We start from the raw sequence: 21,185 nt of genomic DNA, 5'->3' as shown, positions 1-21,185 counted from the left end.
GACCAAAAAGACACTCCCTGCCCCAACGGGCTTACAATCTAGGTATAAGACGAGACAACAGCTGCATACAGACAGATGGGTAAGTATCATCTTCATCACTGTAGTATCTGAGTCCTTTCCAATAGGGAATTAATTAATGTGAGTAGCATCTGTCAAGTTTGGTTCATTCTGTCCCTATGAAGAAGAGCAGGATACTGTTTTGTTTTGATGGGAGCTTTTTGGATTTAGTTTTTAATGCATTATATGTACATGATGTTGTGTATTTATTATTGAAAGCCAGTTCCAAGAGTTGTGCCTTGGTAAAAAAGGTGGTGAGGGTCTTATATCCTCTGTGATGAGTTCCATGGTCTTGGACCAGTCCCCTCAGTTAGCACAGTCTCCTGCACAGATATGCTTTACCTTTATGCTGAACAGCTCCATTGTCCCTGAGAAGCAAAGCTGTAATTGGCAGTCCTCACCCTCGGAGCTCACGTGGATCTTCTAGATAACCTAGGTCCAGGCCATTGAGCATCTTGAAGATAAGGAATGAGATCTTGAATTTGACTCTCTTCTGTGGGAAGCTAGTGTATAGTGTAGAGGACAGGTTTAGGATAACCTTGTGATAATGTGTTGCTGTATTCTGCGCTAGTTGGAGTTTCCCAAGTGCTGATGGCTTCATGCCCATGTATATGGCAGTGATGTAGCACTGATGGGAGGTGACAAAGGTATATGATTGAGGGTCAGCATTTTTCTCTAGGATGGGAAGGAGTCTTCTAGCCAGCAGGAGATGGTAGGCGATGTTATTCATGGACAGGCCTTCAGTTACCATGGACTTTTCAGCTGCTTTTGCTGGGCTGGTGGTTTGTGCATTACTCAGCACTTTTGAAGAGTAAATGAGTTCACTCTTGATGCCTTCTCTGGAGCTGCTTCTTCTACATCATAATGGACAAGCCCAGGGAAGATGCTGGTGTCAACAGGGTGGGATATTTTAAAAACCCAGAAGTAAATGGCCTATGAGCAATTTCCAGGATCTGTCTTTGGTTTCTACATTTACCTGACATTTTAACAATACATGTATTGGCTTTGCAGCAGCAGCGAGAGTGATCTGCTCTGTGTCAGCTTTTATCTGCCCTATTTTTTTTTTAAAAAAAGCCATACTCATTTCTTATGCTCAGTAATTCAATTCAGATTTGAAAGGAAATATATGAGAAATTAATTGGCAGGACAGCAGCAGCAATAAGCTTTGCTGTGAAAACTCCAAAGGAAAAGAACTGAAGACTCAGTAAGCTGATGGAGTCCTTGGTAAAGCTTGCAAATTACCTCAGCAAACATGCAACTCTGGAACAAGAGAGGGGGACCCATAGAAATTATATGAAAAGATTTAACTGCAATGAGACAGTCTTCCTGACCCCTGCCTTGTTGTTCACAGGTCCAAAGTTGTGCTAGGTACCTTACAGAACATATAGCAAGACACCATTCCTGCCATGAAGATCTTACAATTTTCAATATGTCTAATATTTGCTCTTCATGGTTAGGGATCTCTTTCTGTATTGCTAGACCAAAGCTCCCTGGACCATCAGTCTGCATTTGGAGACCAGCAAAGTGCTCACAGAAAATCAACTTTCAGTATCATAAATCCCCTACTGCAAAAATAGGCAAGAGAGAAAAGATAGACAAGTGTGGTGTGAAGAGTGACCTAAACAACTGGGTCACATTTTTTATCCAAAAGTTTTTTCATTGAAAAATGCAGATTCACATCAACTGAAACATTGCATGAATTTGTGTAAAATTTGCTGAATTGTTTTAGTCAAAAAAAAGAACAAACAAAAAACCTCAAAAATTTAAAAAAATCAAAACCTCATTTTGACATTTTTGAAAGGAAGATGTTGATTCATTTTATTCAAAATTTTGTTTGAATTTTACCTCAACTTTGTTTTTTAAAAAGGTTAAACACTCAAAATCTAAACAAAACATTTTATTGTGGGTTGAACAAAATGTGTTTTGTCCCCCTCCGCACCCCAACTATTTGTTTTCAGCAAAAACAATTCATTTTGAATCAACCCAAAATTAAATGTTTTGGTTTTTGGTTCATCCTGTGAATTTTTGCACAGTTCTATGACTTACATTTTGCTAAGTGGACAACTGCTTGCATTGGCTTTGAATGTTCACAGATCCAAAGCCTGTTGAAGGGAGTGAGAGTCCTTCCATTGACCTTACTCGGCTTTAGTCAGGCCCTAAATGCCAAAAGTCTATCCTGTCGTGTGAGAATATCCTATGAGAGGCAAGCAGGAACAAAGCAGGAAACAGGCCTAGTGCTCCCTTAAGTCTTAGTCAGGGAGTTGATAATCCCCTGGCAACTCTCAGTAATCCCAAAGCAGCCAGTATGGGACCAATTCAGACCTTTGTATACCCCAGGGGCTATAATCAGCATTAGATGCTGGCAGCAGGTCTATATGACTTCTTTTTTGGAGTAACAATGAAGAGTATATTGCTTTCCCAGCTCCCTAAACTGTCCTGACCTGCCCAGGCAGAATGTCTCATAGGCCTTCTGCCCATTCACTATTTTCCCCCATCACACCACATGCTCCTAGAGGCATGAGTTTGCCCTACGTATTATTATTAATTGACCCAAGCATAAGATGTTATCTCTGTGTAGCCAGGTCTGGTAGACTTAAAGCAGAAGCATCTTTAAATTTAGTCTGTCAGCACTGAAAGGAAGTGAAAAGAAGTCCCAAGTCACTGTTATGTTGTTCTTTGGTAACTACATGGGATTTATGTGAGGCCAGGGGCAGCAGCATGGTCCCTTATCTGCTTCACTGGAGGGTTCTATGCTGTCACCTGGGTGTGGTCTCCCATGCCAGCTGAGTGGCTGATATATAGCACACCGCTGGCTCACTTAGCTCTGCCCAAGTGAAGTAGTCAGCTTCACATAATTATACATTTAAAACTGCTTAAGTACATGTGTAGGCAGTTCTAAGTGGATACTGTTTGCCTGGTTAAATACATATTTTGGTTCACATATGAAGATTGAACACACAGTAATGTATAGCCATTTTAGACTTGATTTGATGGACAGGGAGGGATTGGTTAGAATCTGTGAATCTGAAGTGGAAGGCAATTTGGGTGAAAGTGACATAACAATAAATTTCATAATTCTAAGAAAAAAAGGAGTGAGAGCAGCAGAATAAGGACAATGGACTTCAAAAAAAGCAGACTGTAGCAAACTCAGAAGTGGTAGGTAAGGTCCTATGGGAAGAAAATCTAAGGGAAAAGAGTACAGAAGGGCAGGCACTTTCTCAAGGAAACATTATTAAAGGCACAACTGCAAATGATCCCAGTCTAAAGGAACGGTAAGAAGAATAGTAAGGGGCCAATAGGGCTCACCAGCAGGTCTTTAATGACATGAAAATCAAAAAGAAATCCTACAAAAAGTGGAAACATGGATGAATTGCAAAAGAATAGCACAAGAATGTAGGGACAAAATCAGAAAGGCTAAGATACTAAATGAGTTACACTTAAGGTACATAGAAGGCAATAAAAAGAGGTTCTTTAAATATATAGGAGCAAGAGAAAGATGAAGAAAAGTATAGGCCCTCTACTTAGCAGGGAAGTAGAGCTAATAACTGGTGACATCAAGACAGCTGAGGTGTTCAATATCTGTTTGGCTTCAGTCTTCACTAAAAAGGTTAATGGTGACCAGATACTTAACACAATTAATATTAACAAAGGAGAAGGAACACAAGCCACAATAGGGAAAGAACAGGTTAATGAATATTTAGATAAGTTAGATTATTCAGCAGCGCCCAATAAAATACCTCTTAAGGTATGTAAGGAACTCAATGAAGGAATCTTGGAACCATTTGCAATTATCTTTAAGAAATCATGGAGCACTGTGAGGTTCCAGAGGACTGGAGAAGGGCAAATAAATACGTATCTTTAAAAAGGGAAACAAAGAGGACCTGGGAAATTATAACCCAGTCATCCTGACTTTTATACCTGGAAAATACTGGACCAAATAATTAAATTATCAATCTGTAAGCACCTAGAGGATAATAGGTAGAGCCCTGCAAATCTACGCTATCCAGTTTATATCCACGAACTACGTTTGTGGGTCATGGATCGGATGCGGGTACAAATTTTGTATCCATGCATTTTGTATCCATGCAGGGATACAAATCTATTAATAGGGTTATAAGTAATAGCCAACATGGATTTGTCAAGAACAAATCATACCAAACCAACATAATTTCCTTCTTTGATTTGATTTGATTTGCCTAGTGGATAGAAGGGAAGCAGTAGATATGATATAGATAGATAGATGATTTTAGTAAGACTCTTGATAGAGTCCCACCTGTCTCATAAACCACAAATGTGGTTTAGATGAAATTATATAAAGTGTATTCACAACCGATTGGAAGATCGTACTCAAAGAATAGTTATCAATGGCTTGCTGTCAAACTGGGAAGGCATATCTAGTGGAGTCCTGCAGGGGTCAGTCTGGGTCTGGCATTGTTCAATATTTTCATTAATGGCTTGATAATGGAGAGGAGAGTATGCTTATTAAATTTGCAAAGGATGCCAAGCTATGAGAGGTTGCAAACACTTTGGAGGACTGGATTAGAATTCAAAACAACCTTGACAAATTGGAGAATTGGTCTGAAATCAACAAGATGAAATTCAATAAAGACAAGTGCACAGTACTTCACTTAGGAAAAAAAATCAAATGCACAACGACAAAAAGGGGAATAACTGGTTAGGTGGAACTGTTGCTGAAAAGGATCTAGGAGTTATAGTGGATCACAAATTGAATAGGAGTCAACAATGTGATGCAGTTGCAAAAAAGACTAATGTTATTCTGGGGTGTATTAGCTGGAGTATCATATATAAGGCTATGTCTACACTACTGTGGTAAGTTGACCTAAGCTACACAACTCCAGCTAAGTGAATAGCATAGCCGGAGTCGATGTACTTTAGGTCGAGTTACCATGGGGTCTAGAAACTCTCCCATCGACTTACCTTACTCTTCTCATTGGTGGGGGGATAGAGTACAGGGATCGACTAGAGAGTGATCTGCTGTTGATGTGGTGGGTCTTCACTAGACCCACTAAATCAACTGCCTTTAGATCGATCTCAGAGTGTCGATCCCGGCTGTAGTGTAGACATAGCCTTAGACACAGGAGGTAATTGTCCCACTCTACTTGGCACTGGTGAGGTCTCAGCTGGTGTATTGTGTCTAGATTTGGGCGCCACTCTTTAGGAAAGATGTGGACAAATTGGAAAGAGTCCAGAGGAGAGCAACAAAATTGATAAAAGATTTAGAAAACCTGATCTATGAGGAAAGGTTAAAAAAATTGAGCATGATTACATATGAGAAAAGAAGACTGAGGGGAGACCAGATAATGGTCTTTAAATATGTTAAGGGCTGTTATAAAGAGGACTGTGATCAATTGTTCTCCATGTCCATTGAAGATATGACAAGAAGCAATGGCCTTCATCTGCTGCAAGGGAGATTTAGGTTAAATGTTAAGAAAAACTTTCTAACTATCTGGGTAGTTAAACTCTGGATTAGGCTTCCGAGGGAGGTTGTAGAATTCCCTCACTGGAGGTTTTTGAGACCAGAGTGGACAAACACCTGTCAGGATTGGCCTATGTTGATTTGATCTTGCCTTAGCACATGGGGATGAACCTGATGACTTTTTGACTATACCAGCTCTATTGGGATTGTGATAATTTAATGAGAGACATGTCACTAAGCACCTCGTTAATTATTTATTTCCATTCACCACTGGCACAAGAATCTCCTTAGAGTTCTATGGCATTTGAGAGCCACATCTTGTCCAGGTGAGGGATTCTGGACTAAATGTTTAGTGCATTTTTTACAGCATGGTTACAACTCCACAGACACAGAGTGTCCTGTACTGGTTAGTTCCAGCAACACCTGATTTCCACAGTTGTACAATCATGGAATGGCTCCTTAGGCATAGTATGTACTTTCCTTGTCCCATGTGTCAAGAAGTGAGACACCATGTCAAGGCCCTACCAGAAAAGGGAAATGCCACAAAAGATCAGGCAGTTTTATCCAGTGGCACAAGGCTGTGGTTTCTTCACAGAAGTGGTTACAAAGCCTATCAGTTCTGCACAAAATGGAGTCAGCACTTTAACCCCAGGGCACTTTGATTTTTTTCCCCAGTGCCTATTTAGGCTTGCACTAGGGATGTAAAAGGTTAAACGGGGGGGGAGGACACCAGCCCTGGCGGACCCGCAGCCCTGCAGCCCAGGTGGGACCCTAGCCTTGGCCGGGCCAGCAAGACCCTAGCTCCAGCCCCGGCCGTGCCAGGCCAACTGGAGCGACCTCAGTTATTGGTTAACTGGTTAAATGATATAATTTTAATAGTTTAACCAATTAACTTTTTTTAACCATTATTTACATCCCTAGCCTACACTTTAGCCAAAACGTAACAAATTATTTCACCAAGCTAATTAAATATGGTTACGTTGCAACTTGGAGCCAAACAAAACAAAGATGATAATTGCTTTCCAAGGGAGCCTGAAGTGAAACGTATATAGGGAAAAGATTCTTCAAATAACGTTGCTAAGAGCTTGTCTACATGGAGATGCTATTGCAAAATAAACTAGGGTGTGAATTTAAAGTGCAGTAGTTATTCCACACTAACTCCCCGTGTGGATGCTCTTATTTTGCACTGAATGTGTTTTTTAGCAGTTTATCATAATTCACCACTACACTAAGGCACTCCTAGTGTAGGATATAAATGGCCATGTGGGATGCTATTGCAGGCTATTTCCCTGTGTAGACAAGCCCTGAGAAGAAGTGAAGCCTCTTTAAACCACTAGGCTAGCAGGAGAGTCCAATGGTTCTGCATGGTAGAGCTGTTCCTAATAATTGATATCTGACTGATCTTTAAAAATTCTTTGAAAATGGAGGAACATTCATTTCCAATTGCAGTAGAGATGAGTGGACAGCCCTCTTCCACCAAATTGAAATTGCCTGCATTTTTGGTAAAGACTCTGAAGGGCTACATAGCTCAGACCCTGAATCTCTACATTTTGTGGCACTAACATCGTAGAGTTTGCTGGGGAGGAGGAGGAAGGGGTTTGATGCCAAGAGCCATGCTGGATGATGGAAACGGGGAGATTTCAATCCTGAGCATATCTGCAAACGCTCAAGACCACCTGTTGAAATATCAGTTTTACCATGTGAAATCTCTTCGTTCCTGATTCCGGGATTCCCTGGGGCTGATGTACAGGGGCCATAAAGCCAGAAGATCACCCCACAGGGGAATATTCCCAATGTAAGCAGGATTCCCCCGGCAGGGCAGGGCGGGCATAACAGCCTTACGGTGCCTCTCATCTCCCAGTGTAGAGGGCTTGGGAAGGGGGATGGGAGGGATGTGACTGGAGCATAGTACACTTTTAACTCTTCTTAGTTGACTGAGGCAGAAAGCTATACATCACAGCAGCCCCTAGGGACGATCTAACTTATGCTGGGCATCAGAATAATCCAGCAACTGGGAGGTCACCAAAATGTCATAAAGCTACACTGCCCTCCTTACTCCTCACATACACACTCCTCAGCTGCATTGAGCTCAGCATCAGGGCCAATATCATGGGATTATTGTCATACTTGGAAAGATGAAGATGTGCTATGGACTGGTGGGACTGCAAATAGAAGGCTGCATCTATGGGGGGATTACATTCTATGGAAGTGGTCCCCAAACTTTTGAGGGCTGTGACCCCACTTACCCCTGTCCACACACACCCTCTCTCCCCCTCCTCTGCCGAGCCAGGGCCAGGAGCAGGGCCGTGACTCAGGTTGGGAGGGATGTGGATGGGGTAAGGGGGTTGAGGATGGGACTGCAGCGGGGGGGTGGGTCTGGGGCAGAAAGCAGGGCTTTGGCCGGGGGTGGAGGTGGAGCAGCAACCAGGCCACAGCGGTGGCCAGCAGCTGGACCCCGGCTGGGTGCTGAGGCTGGGGATGGGACCAGGTGCAGGACTGGGTGGCACTCCCTCGCTGCTCCCTGTGGAGGCTGATCTGGGCTGACTGGGCCCCCTGAATGTTCCTCCTTTCCCCCCTAGAGGGGCAAGCCCACAGTTTGGGGACCTCTATTCTCTGGGTATGCCTACACTGCAATCATGGAGTATGACTGCAGCTTGAGTAGCCATACTTGAGCTAGATTTAGTGCAGCTAGCTCAGGTACTGTTAGGAGTAAAGCTGCAGCAGCACACGTGAGGGTAGAATTCTGAGCATGCTGTTGTGTTACACTGATGTTGCATAGATGTAAATGACTCTCTGAGGTCAAGGGAGAACCAGACCCACATATCCATAAAGAGATGGCGAAGGAACACCTTGTAAGATCAGTAGGGCCAGAGGAGATGAACCTAAGAGTCTCTAAAGAACTGAGAGAAAAAAACTGAAGAATAGCTCACAGTCTTGCTGAATATAACTTGGAAACAGCCAAGGCACCTGATGCAAGAGGAAATGCTAATGTAGTTTCAATTAAAAAAAAATGACCCACTGACCAGCTACTGTTTCAATAGCAGGTAAAATCTTTAAACCAAGAGACAAAGAATGTGCATGTATATATGTAAGCGTTTAGGAGAACATCCTGCTGAGGGATAAATATCATGGAGCCATAAAATATAGATCCTGTCAGTGACTTCTATGTAACTGTGAGCTTGGTGGATGTGATTCAGCTTGTTTTCACTAAAGCTTTTATACATTGCCACATTAAAAACAGAAGTTGGAAAAATAAATATCCTGTGGGTAAAAAAATAGCTGACAGGTTGTGAATAATTATTAATGATGTAACCTCCAACCGGGTGGAGCTCTCTAATGGTCTCCTTCAGGGATTGGGTTTGCATTCTTCAGTAGATACATTGCAGGAGGTCAGACTAAGTGATCAGAATGGTCCCTTCAGTCCTTAAAATCAATGATTTGTAGTAATCTGGAGGACCCCCCAAAATGCACACCAGCTGCATTCAGAGAGCATGGCTATACACAATCTTGCCCTCTGTAAATGGGCTGGTGACTTCCCAAGACAGCTGCACAAGCCCTGCCTCCATTTCCCCACATCTCAGGGCCTTCCTCAATAAGACTACCAAACAGCTCTTCTCTGGTTCATCAACACCCCTCTTTGGGGCTGGTTTTATTCAGATAACCAAATCATTCCCATAATAAAGTTCTCAAATTTCCATTAACTCCATCCACTGCATCTTTCCTGCTGTGGGTCTCCCAGGCCTTCCTCTTCCTGGAGTGTTTTCCTTAAAGACTCAGCATTCTCTGCTGGAGCCTACTTGGTCCTAGTAGCCATTCCCAGCTTTGGCAAGCCTCTGTTAAAGTCTCTCAGTCCAGCTTCACCTCGGTTATCTCTGGGTACATCTAGACTGCAATGAAAATCCCTACCACCAGGTCTCAGAGCCTGGGTCAGCAAATTCAGGCTCACAGGCTATAAAAATGCACTGCAGCCATTCAGGCTCAGGCTGGAGCCTGGGCTCTGAGACCCTACTACTCTCATGGAGGTCTTGGAGCACAAGCTCTAGCCTGAACTAAAACATCTACACTGTAATTGTATTGCCCTAAAGCCCCATTCAACTAACCTGGGCAGATTAGCCATCTTTTATTGCTATACCCTTTCTCTCCCTACACATCCCCCTCAGTCTATAGCTTTCTGTAGCTCTTTATAGGGGAATCAGTTCCTCTGTACCCAGCTGGTTCTATTAAGTAAACCCCATACCCCATTCCCATCCCCACACCCCATCACCCAGGAGTGATGGGCAGAGCTAATTGGATGGGACTGGTGGGCTCCAGGCTTCTGGCCCTTAAAGGCCAGGATACCCCATCACATAGCCCTGCCTTTAGTTAAACTGTTGCCAACCCCTGTGGGGGATATACATATCAGTTTAAAACTCATTTTATCAGTTTAACTTGACCATGTAAATTCACTCGTTTAAATTGATTTAAGAGTACCCACGTTGCTCTGACTTAACTAAACTGGTTCAAAATTATGCCTTCAGTTAAACCAGTGCAACATTGTGTGTATAGGAGGACCTCAGAAAATACCACTCTGGGATTGATGGGAAACTTCAGAGAAGACTGCTCAGAGCTATAGAATAACTCACCAACTATCTAGAAGTGGGTGGATATAAATGAGGTGAGACTTTGTATAAACAAACATGACATAATAAACTTTGGGAAAATTAACCAGAAGGAATACCAAGGGCAGGCTTTCAGTATTACTGAAAACTAGTACCACATTACTGCTGAGGTCACAGTGGGCACCAGCTCATAATGTTATACTGCTGCTAAACAGGCAAACGCTATCCCTGGGGATGTAGAATCCCTCATATGGCAAAGCTACTTTATTCAGTCATGCCAGAATTGCATTTGACTGTCTGTCTGCAGTTTTAAAAAGCACCAATATTTAGAGACCCTAAAAAGGAAAAATAAAATAACAGGAGAGCTAAGAACTCTAACGCATTAGCAGGAAATCATGGAACTTGGGCTATGTCTACACTGCAATAAAACACCAGCCACTGGCCGGGTGAGCGGTCTCAGACTTGCAGGGCTCAGGCTGTAGGGCTATAAAATTGCAGTGCAGATGTTTGGGCTCAGGCTGAAGCCTGGGCTCTGGAACCCTCCACCCTTGCTGAGTTCTGAAGTAAGGCCTAATCTGGCACCCCCTGTATTGGCTTCACCAACTTCTGTGTGTTTTAGCAGAGTAAGGGCTATCATAATAAATAATCTAAAGGGGATTAGTGTAGAGGAGGGTCTCACTTGAGTTAACCTGAGAAGTCCTCTTTGATCCCTTCATCTCTGATTCTAGGGTTAAGTCACCCATTAACTGTATGAATGTTTCTATTTCTTCTTTTCCTTCTCCCTCAGCTCCCATATTAGTTTTACTTTGTTCCTTTAAATTTATTACATGTCCTTCTTATTTATCAAAGACAAGAAAATGAAATAAAAGTGCATTGCCACGATGAGGTCACTCTGTACGTTGTTATTAGAGCACTCTGCTTTAGACCCAAATTGTGAACAACAATCAGATTTTCTTCCACGACTGCATCTCTTATCAATGGGGTGAATGAAATAAGAGGATAATGATGCTCTTTCCCTGCCAGATGGTCAGTGGCTTGTCATATACTTTTGGAATCGCTTTGGCAGTCCCGTTTGTGAATGTTACAGAGTGACCTTTTATAGTCAAAGGCCGTGTCTAGATGAAGATAAAAGAGGCGATAGATTGTGCTAGCTAACATGTTCGTTTGAACTGTCTAGTGGAGAATACAGCACATGCTAAGACAGGAGCCTAGGCACATGCTATTGTACAACATATCTTGTCTTGACTAGAGTTTTAGCACTGTAAGGTCTGGCTAGCTAACATGTCCTAACATCGTGCCTGCAGCTCCTACCCTAGGCCAAGCCTTCAAGGCAAAACCTGTACACTCCAAAAGTAGGTGCATGGAAGGCCTTGAACACAGCAGCAGAGCTAAGCAATTGTAACTGCATGCCCTGCTACCTGTTGAATTGTGCCTGCACTAGCTTGCAATAGGCAAAGGTTAATGGGTCCCTATTTAAGCCACCATGGAGGATGGGGCTGGATTGATGGCTCCCTGGCTACCGATGAGAGGTGGTTGGGAATTTTCAATTAGAATGATTTTCTGACAAAAAATGCAGTTTCTGCCCAACCAAAATTTTCCATCAGGAAAAATAAAAATTAAGTATTTCAGCTTTTCACCCTGATTTGGGATTAAAATAAATGTTACAATATTAGAATTTTCCATAGCTCTGCTATAGATTTTTCTATGGCACTTGTCACAGGTAATATCTGAGCACCTCCTCTATACTAATGAAATTATTCTTGCAGTACCCCTCCAACTCCTTTAGCAGTGGGTGTGCTTGTGCCCGCCCACTTCCCGGAACCCAATAAGACCCCTCCAATGCAGATCACTACTATTATCCCCATTTTACAGATAGGAACTGATATACAGAGAGATCTTGTGGCACACTCAAGGTCACACAGGAAACACAGGGTAAAGCCAGGAACTGAACTTGTGGTTAAATCAATGGGACTCATGAGACAAAACCTTCCTGTCTTCACCTCTCAACAAGTGGGAGTTACAAAGATTCAAAGGTAGCTATCTCTCTGAACATGCATAGCAGCAAACAAATATCTGGGGAGGTGGATCCCATTCCTCCCTGACCAAGCTTGTTTATTCAAGTTCTGTACAGGGACCAGGATCTGGTCCTTCACCAAGGCATTGGATAACCACAGGAAACAATGACACTGATTTTGTTCCGCTTAAATATCACTGTAATGCCATTAACTTCAAGGGTGTTACTCCTGATTTGCACTCTTGTAAGTAATAAGAGAGTCCAGACTGTTGCTTAAGTCCATTTTCCTTTTTGATTGCTTTGGTTTGGATGTTATAACAGGGTCTGTGTTCCTGCACACAGTGAACTATCCCCACCCCTTTTTGCTTATTCCATTGCCATGGTCCAGAGTTGTGCCTCCTGCGTATGGCTGGCAATGCCATCACTGCACCTTCTGGTCCTCAACCAGCCATTGTCCATAGCTGGTGTCACTTACAGGCTTTCCCTTTCTCAGAGGACCCTTTGTTCTAAATATCATTCTTCCCACTGAGTACAATAGTGACTTAATATTTGCAATTGTAATACCAATGAATTGTAATTACAACAATTTGTAACGTAATACTCTGAATGCAACAGCCAGCCCTTTCCTAGAGAGGCAGCAAAGCCCTCTAGTGTCTGTTTGCTTCATACACACTTATCCTTTTGAACTTTGTACCATTACACTGGGGTACAACACTTGTTTACCTTATCTAGAAATGTCAAAATACATAGTTTAATGATGGATTTCAGAGCTCATCAGAAATCAGATATACGCTACTTGGATCTACATGCTGCACTTCAAAGGGCAAAAATGTAGCAGTAAATTGGAATTTGACACTGCTTCATCAAAATGTATCCGTGCAAACTTCTAGGTAAACAAAGATTTTTCTCTCTCTTTATTCTGGTAATTCAGATGCAGTTTATTTATCACTAAAACCAACAATTGTTTAATTTGAGGATGGAGATTACAGACCAGGTTCTGGACCTGATTCTGTATTTGTTAATTTCAGTGGAAGTCTGATTTATCTGAACTGCAGAACCTGAGCCATTAATTGTAGATGTAACTAGATTCAAATGACTAATGCACTAGTGCCTAATCCACTGGATTGGCCATTATCCAAAAATCCATTAGGCTAATCTACTGGCATGTAGAAATCTAACCCAAATTACAGAGAACAATTATCACAGCTTGAGATGATAGGCTTATTTTCAAGTCTAACCAATTTAAAATCCACATTTATGGTAACAAGTGCTAAAAGTGTCTTTTTCTGTAACCCACTCAAAAGCAATTTTTTACATATGCCAATTATACTGTGCCACCTCCTGCAGTAAAGAATATTTCATTAAATGTTCTTTAATGTTTATAAGTAAAACAATTGCTTTAAAATAACTATTAGGAGTTACCAGTGAGCTGCAGAAATCATCTGAGCTTCACTTCAGAGATTTAGATAAATGCTGGTATCTGAGAGAGTGCAAGGAACAAGCATGTGACACAGGCACATGGGAACTGCCATACAGGACTAGACCTATGGTCCATCCAGTCCGGTACCCTGTTTCTGACAGTGGTCAGCACCAGATCACAAACCTGGTGGAGCAAAGAGATGCATATTCATTTTCACTACTCACTCTCACTGCTTTTCATTACACCTTCTCCCGCATCCCTTTTTTGTACTGCACTTAGCTCTTGTCTATATTGGGGATTTGTCCTGATTTCAGCCATCAGTGGTCACCACCAATGTAGTTGCACAGGTGCAAACCCTTAGGGTGAAAGCCTGGCTCCACTGAAGTCAATGGCAAAACTCCCATAGGCTTCAGTGAGGCCAGGATTCACCCCTAGTGTAGACAGGCCCAGCTCTGTTTGTACCTTAGCCCTGCTTGAAATCAGGGGAAACTCCGCCTTGGGGATTGAACATGTGCAGATTCATTGGTGGTGACCACTGATGGCTGAAATGGGAGCAAATCCCCACTGTCCATAAGGACCTTGTTCAACAGGGATATCTGTCCATAAGCACCTAGTATACTGCTGACATAACACATTTGGTCAATCACACAGTTTTTAACAGTTATTTGTGTTAACATTAAATAGCAGAACATTACTGAGAGCATGGGAACACTTTGGGCCAGATCTTGTCCCTGCCACTCAGACACACTGGCAGGAGGGAGGATGGGGCCTCAGTATGCTCCCTGTTTTGTGGGCCAGTGAGGGAGTAGATACTATGCCCCTCTCTGGGATTCTGGACAGACAGGGATGTGCAGGGATGGAAGAGGGGAGGGGAGAGGATCCTCTTGCCCTGCTCTACCATACAAATGCACAGGGCCTGGCAGAAGCTAGCCCTTCATCTGAAATCCCCAAATCACCCAAACAGGAAGAATAATTGCATTGAGTATAGTTGAAGGGGAAAAGACTGTCTCTGATGTATTGTGCAAAAGAAAAAAAGAAAAAAAAGCCATCTCCAGATGATTCAGTGTCATCTTACTTAGTTTGAAGAGAAACTCCCTCTTTGTCTGTTAATCTGTTGGTAAAAGGGAAAATAGACATATGCTGCATTCTTGGTCCAGTTCGAAGGCATCTTCTATGATGTTTGGCTGCTGCGAAATATAGTTTCAGTTTCTTGCCTGCATTCCTTAGCTTTATTACCGCACAGTGCCTTGGACAAGACAGTCTCACTCAGGGCAAATTACAGGTTTTCCAAACGTCCTGATGTATTAACTCCTTTGTGTCTTATTCCTTTAATTTATATTAGTAATTCAGTATTTCCTGAATGTCTTCCTCATATTGTGGGCGAAGCATACCCTGCCTGGTAACCTGGCCTAAGATATTTTAAATGCACAATCACAAATGAACTTTTAGGACAGTTTTGAACCTAGTGCATTTGAAAACTGATTCCAAGTATGATGATGGGGAGAACACCTACAATTTCCTTAGCTGTCCCATATTTAATTCCCTCGATAATCTATATAGTTTTATGCAGTGTGCACAGGTAGCCACTGTGTTAAGTAAAAATATATTTGCTTTCTGTAACTAAACAGAAGATCCATTCTTCTGAAGCATGGATTTTATAGTGAAAAATTCCTAAGGTACATTCTGCTTAAAAATGGATCCTCAGCAACTGTAAATGCCTAGTTACAAGTGTTATGGGCACGCTATAAATAGCTACGGGTCTGTTCCTGCTTGAAAGACTGTAAAAGATACTATGTATTGAGTGTACATTACAATATTTGTATTATGAAAGGTGGCATTTAAGAATTCAACAGAGCATTTGCTAGTGCTTGGTTTTTGACCGTTTTTTTGAAGAGTTTTTATGACCATTTCATGTGTGTGCTACGCCCAAAGATGTGTTAAGCATTAGTGTATCCCTCTTGCAGCTTCAGCAGATCATCAAAAGTTTTCAATTTATATAAAAGTCCCATAAGATGGAGATGGAGTTTGTAGGCTGCAGCTGTGCAAATGTCAATACACAAACCTGTCTGGCAGGGCTCAGAGCGGCATATGTTTAACGGTATTTAAGTGCCTAAAGTTGGAGATAGGGGCCTCATGGGATTTTTAGAAGTGCCTAGGCATCTAACTCCCAGTGATTTCAATAGGAGCTGGGGCCTAGGCACTTTTGAAAATCCCAGTTGCCTCTTTAATTACCTAATGACCTTTAAACATCAGGCCCAGAGCGGTTAGCATTCTTCCTCAGCAGAATTCAGGCTCCAAAACTCCTGAAATGGCATGTTTTTTTTTAAAAAGCTTAATGCTCTTTCACTCCGACAAGAAGATGATGATGCAAAATTGAAAGGAATGAAAAGGGAAAATAAAAGGAAATAGAACTGGGCAGAAGAGAAGCAACAGCTAAACCGTGTGTCTGATGCACACTCTGCCTCTTCTGTGGTGCTCCTTCTTGCACTCCCACTCAGCTTAGCCCCTCTGTACTGCTGCCAGCTCAGAGCAGTTCTAAAGCATTCCCCCACTTTGAGCAGAGGCACAGATATGGTATCAAAACCAGTTTATCTTTAATCACTAGCGTGCATAATACCAGAAATAAGATGTAGCTGTTCCATTTATTGCAGGCTTTAATGTATGCCTTAATGTATGCCTTTCAGCGGTGGATCTTGGATTAGCTGCCAAGCAAACTATAGTACAGCCTACATTTATCTTTAAAACCATATGTTGATTTGAAACCTTTATACACACACAATGCTCAGAGGTCAGAAAATGACGTTAAAGGGTCTCATTCATTACCTTGGTGATGCTGCAAATTCTGTATATTTTATTGTCTGCCTTAGCAATAAATTCTATCCAGGTTGTGCAGGGGGAAAAGAACCTGCAACCCCTTTCTCCTTTGCATTCCTGTACAGGACTAGCTAAAATCAGTCTTTATTCTCACTGAGCACAAGGAGTGCTCCAGACACTGTCTCTTCAGGCTCTAGGGGGCCGGGTGAGTGAAGTGAAGGCAGAACCACAGCCCAGCCCCTTTTCCTCACATCAGACAGAGAAGCTGAGCTGTCACAGGGATGAAGGGGAAGAAAGCATAGGACAGGCTGCATAAGGGTTGCACAGCTCCCACGCCCCAAAAGCCCTGGAGGAATTCTGCTGAGTCTACTGTGAGCCTTGCTTCCCCACCCCCTTCCCCTGCCCCTCTAAGAGCCCAGTTACTTAGGGACAATTTGAATCTAGTAGATTATTACACAAATTAACAGCAGCTTGTATAGAAATACAGCATAAGAACAGCATGGCTGAGTTACTGAGAGTCTTAACTCCCTCCTCCCCCAGTATCTACACTTAGTGGCAACTGGAACTCTCCCCAGGGTAATATGGGTTTAAACTGGTGTAACAGCAAGGCCTGCAAATTGCCCTTTCTAAATGGGCAGTGCTCCATATATCATAGTAAACAGCAACCAGCATCACAGTCATTTTCTTACTTTTACTGTTGTCAATAGATCACCATGTCAACTACTTGAACCACTTTTTAATTCTGGATGTGTAATCAAAGGCCTTTATGAAATGGGTGAAGAGAAAAGAATGAAATCCTTGGCTAATGACTGATGCAACATGAATACTCCAGAGGCCTGAATGGTGTATTCGGGAATATTGTACTTGTGATGGAAAACTATATGAAAGGCGTATCCCTGCAGGAGTAATTGCCTTCTTCGGTTAACTCCATAGCTCACGAAAGCTTATGCTCTAATAAATTTGTTAGTCTCTAAGGTGCCACAAGTACTCCTTTTCTTTTTGCGAATACAGACTAACATGGCTGCTACTCTGAAACCTGTCCATTTTTCTTATACATGATTTCATTCTATCGGTGTGTTGTACATTTTTCCCAGCAAATTTTCCCAGAGTCAAAATCTTAATAGATAGAGGATTCAGAGAGAGAAATTATTACTTCATTTCCCTCAATATGTAGATTTTTTTTTTTACATCATCTGATTTTAATTCTGCGTTCCCCAGGTCTTAATCTAGACTTCAGAAAGGGGGAGCTATTCCCTCATAGCCAGCCCCACTGTTTAATAAAATTTAAATCCAAAATACTGTAGGGCAGAGTGAGTTTCATTTAAAAGGTATCTAATTTTATCAGCATCCCATCCTTCCTCATTGCTTTCTGGGTCTTTCTTGTCACAACAGAAATGTGCTAGTCCTGGCAATAGCAGCAACTGCATTCTGAGACGCGACGTTGATAGAACACAGGGTGCTTTGATGCTTCTGATTAACCTTAAAGCAGTGTCTAAAATGATAACCTCAAGGTGGAATATGTGTCACTGCACAGAAAAATCTGTGTAGCTGCCACAGTAAAATAGACCAAGATCACACAACAGGGCAAGCAGGAAGTTCCAGAATTAAGTTTCAGCAGTTTTCTCTCAGGTAAACAATCTAAAAGCGGTAAAATTACTCTCAGTAATCCAAGATGTGCTGGGCAAAAAATACGTCAGCACAACAGATTTGCAGAACCCCTCTGGCAGGTATTAAAAAAAGCTTCCAGCTATGTTATAATTGTTCTATAAATCTATAGTATGTGAGTTTATATCGAATACCTTAATACCTGATTTAAGAAAAGGGTAAATTCCTGACTTCTGGGAATAATAATATTTTAATGTCAGAACTGTTATCCTTTTAGATGCTGCTTTAAGGTTAATCAGAAGCACCAGGGCCAAATTTGTAAATAAATGTGCCTGTTGACCCTGCAAGTTTTGTATAGGCACTGTGACGGGGTGTACCTGCCCTGCATTGGACAGAAAGGGGTTTAAACCCATACTGTGGACTGAGGAAGTCACACCCCCTCACCCATGCTGGGCATGCTCCAACTAAGCAGCTCAGCTCAGTCGAGCTGATTGCCCGGGATAGAGGACATGTGTTGCAGGCTCCCACCTGGGAGTTGTCAGAGCCTGAGACCGTGGAGGCCAGGTGTGCCAAGATCCAGGTGAATACCTGGCTGCCCCTAGAAGCCCACAAATGAAAGGAGTTGTTGGGAACTTAGCCAGTCAATGACCCCAGGGATCCAGAGGACCTGTGGACTACAGCACAGGAAGAATGGGTAGGAAGTAGCCCAGGGGAACTAGACGTTGATCCAGTTGTGGAACTGGGAACAGAGTCAGTGTGTTTCAGAAGGATCCCTGCTGACCCAGTGGTGGATACACTAACTGCTGATAGAGCCCTGGACTGGGACCTGGTGGAGTAGAGAGGACCTGGGTCCCTGACTCTGGCCATCAACCCACTCCTGGGTGACACCCCCTGCCTGGCCACCAGGCCATAATGCTCCACTTAGAAAGGCAGTCCTATTGACTTCAGCCCCTAGGCCATACTGCCCTGCCCTGTGTCAAAGGGCAGCCTCATTGGTTCTGGCTACTGGGCCACGCTGCCTTGTGCTGAAGGGCAGCCCTACATCCAAGGACAGTCCCCCTGATGGGGTATACTTGCTCTGCAACAGCACCTACTGCATATCCTGCACTTGTTTGTATGAACTATGGAGCTGAGCATGGGAACACATAACAATTACTCTGTTTATGTACCCTGTTTATATAAATAATTGCAAGATTCATGGGCACATTGGGCGCCCTTGCAAAATATGCAGGTAGAATTTTTATTTTATAAATGCATTTTATTCAGTAAACAAATGAACCTGAAATAAACATGCAGAGGACAATAATTTTGCTAGTAGTCAGAGTCAATGCTCTTTATGTACGCAAGTTTGGGCCTGATCCTGCTAACAGTTACTGCTGGATATAGTGCTTCCTACCATGAGTAATCCTCATGGAAATTTTTTTTCTGGGACTGGGATTAAAGGACAGCATGCTCTGGAGCTGGCTTTTCCCCCTTTCAAACCTCCCCATGCCCTGACACATGGGTTTCTGCTCCCCCTTACTCATTGGCGTAGAGGGCAAGAGCAATATAGGGTCAAGGACCAGATCTTCAAAGATATTTAGGTGCCTAACTCCCATTTAAATCAGTGAAAGTTAAATGTCTAAATACCTTTGAGGAACTGAGCCCCAAATCCTACTGCCAAAATAAACCAAACCAAAGCTTGTTGTCTTTCTCTTGTCCGAGGGGCCTGTTATTTCTAGTGCTGTTTGTTGTCCTGTTGGTGGAAACTTTAAAAAAAAAAAAATTGCTCCTATGCATGAAATGAAACCTACTTTAAAAACAATTCTACAAATGTAGTAGATTCCCAGCTGGGCTCTGGGAACAGGGCTCGGGGGCATGGGAGAGAGCTGGCTGCCATAGCTCTAGGAAGCTCTCTTTTGGCTTGTGAAGTGCTGATCCCCTGCTTTGGGCAGTGGACGGTGCTCCGCAAACTGCAGGAGGTGATCAGCACCTTGTGTGATTAGGCAGTGGGATGGAGAAAGTATATCTTAAAGTTTGTCTTTGGAAGGTTCTTTATGGACCACTGCCAAGATATAAAACATAGAAAAAGTTGTAGGGCCAGATCTTCATCTGGTGATTTTAGTAGAACTATATCAATTTACAACAGCCCAGTATCTGACCCAAGAAGCTTTCATGCCATCAGAAAGAAGATGCATATCAGAAAAGTGATGCCCTCAGGTACCAGTAGGGCTCGTCTCAGAGCAGTACAGAACATTGGTATGTATTGTATGGCACGTGCTGCTCTCCCTGATGCATTAATTTTAATTGGCTTTGTGGAAGAAGCACATTTTAAGGAAGGATTTGAATGAACGGAGTGTGGCTGTTTAATGCACAAGGAGAGGAATGGAATTACAAGAGCAATGGTGGAAATACAGGGCAGAGGGGATAAAGACTGTAGTTGGAGAAGAATACATAAGGGGAATTAAGAATGAGTGTGGGCAGGAACGTAAGACTTGCTGTAGTGGATTAGACCATCTAGTCCAATGTCTTGACTCTGACAGTGACCAGCACCAGATGCTCCAGAGAAAGGTGTAAAAGCCCTCACTGGGCAGATGTGGGGTAACCTTCCCCCTATAGGAGATGAGACAAAGGGAATGAGAGCTGAGGTTCAAGTGACGCACAGTTGTTCAGAGCTTTGCAGCTGAGACTGGGAAACGATGTGGAAGAAATCAATAAAAAACGTAGCTCTGAGTCTCCCCTGTATGGTGTCTACACAAAAAAAGGCATTTGGTATGTGGGCTAGTGTCAAAAGTTACTGAACAATGAGGAATGAGAGGAGGTGATCTGATCCAGGAGGCTAATTTCAAACGTGTATGGGATACTGCTGTATATGGAATATGGGGCAAAGGGGTGGGGGTGGGGGAGTGGGGTGGAAATTTGAAACCCAAATATATGGTGGTGGGATGACTTGGTGGGCAAAAATTTCACAAATGAACATTGCAGTTAGATTTAGGACAGAATAGCACAGTCCTTCACTTGCACTAGGCTCACAAGATATCATTACAAGATAATCTAGTGAAATTTTACTCTTGCTGATTCAAGAAAGTACATGAGACTCCCCCAGATCTGTATTTAAAAAAGGGTTCCTTTAAGCACATCTAGAGCTGGCACCCGCCTACAACAACTTCGAGGTGATCCAATCAAAATAAAGGCTATTGCAGGGAGAGATTATTATCACGTGAAGGGATTTTTAGGGTAACATATGCTAAATTAGTAGTT

At 42.6% G+C, this 21,185-nt stretch overlaps 1 long non-coding RNA gene across 1 annotated transcript in view; it reads left to right on the top strand.

Moving 5' to 3' along the window:
• Positions 1 to 21,185, top strand: part of LOC122461286 — a 48,067-nt gene that overhangs the window by 13,531 nt on the left and 13,351 nt on the right. Inside the window, exon 2 of the long non-coding RNA XR_006283178.1 lies at positions 10,040 to 10,148. This is a non-coding gene — a long non-coding RNA (uncharacterized LOC122461286). The remainder of the gene's footprint in view (positions 1 to 10,039; positions 10,149 to 21,185) is intronic.

Source organism: Dermochelys coriacea, chromosome 8 (genome assembly GCF_009764565.3).
Source record: "Dermochelys coriacea isolate rDerCor1 chromosome 8, rDerCor1.pri.v4, whole genome shotgun sequence".
Lineage (NCBI taxonomy): Eukaryota > Metazoa > Chordata > Testudines > Dermochelyidae > Dermochelys > Dermochelys coriacea.
The sequence above is the reverse complement of the archived record's forward strand: the minus strand, read 5'-3'. Positions and strand labels throughout refer to the sequence as shown.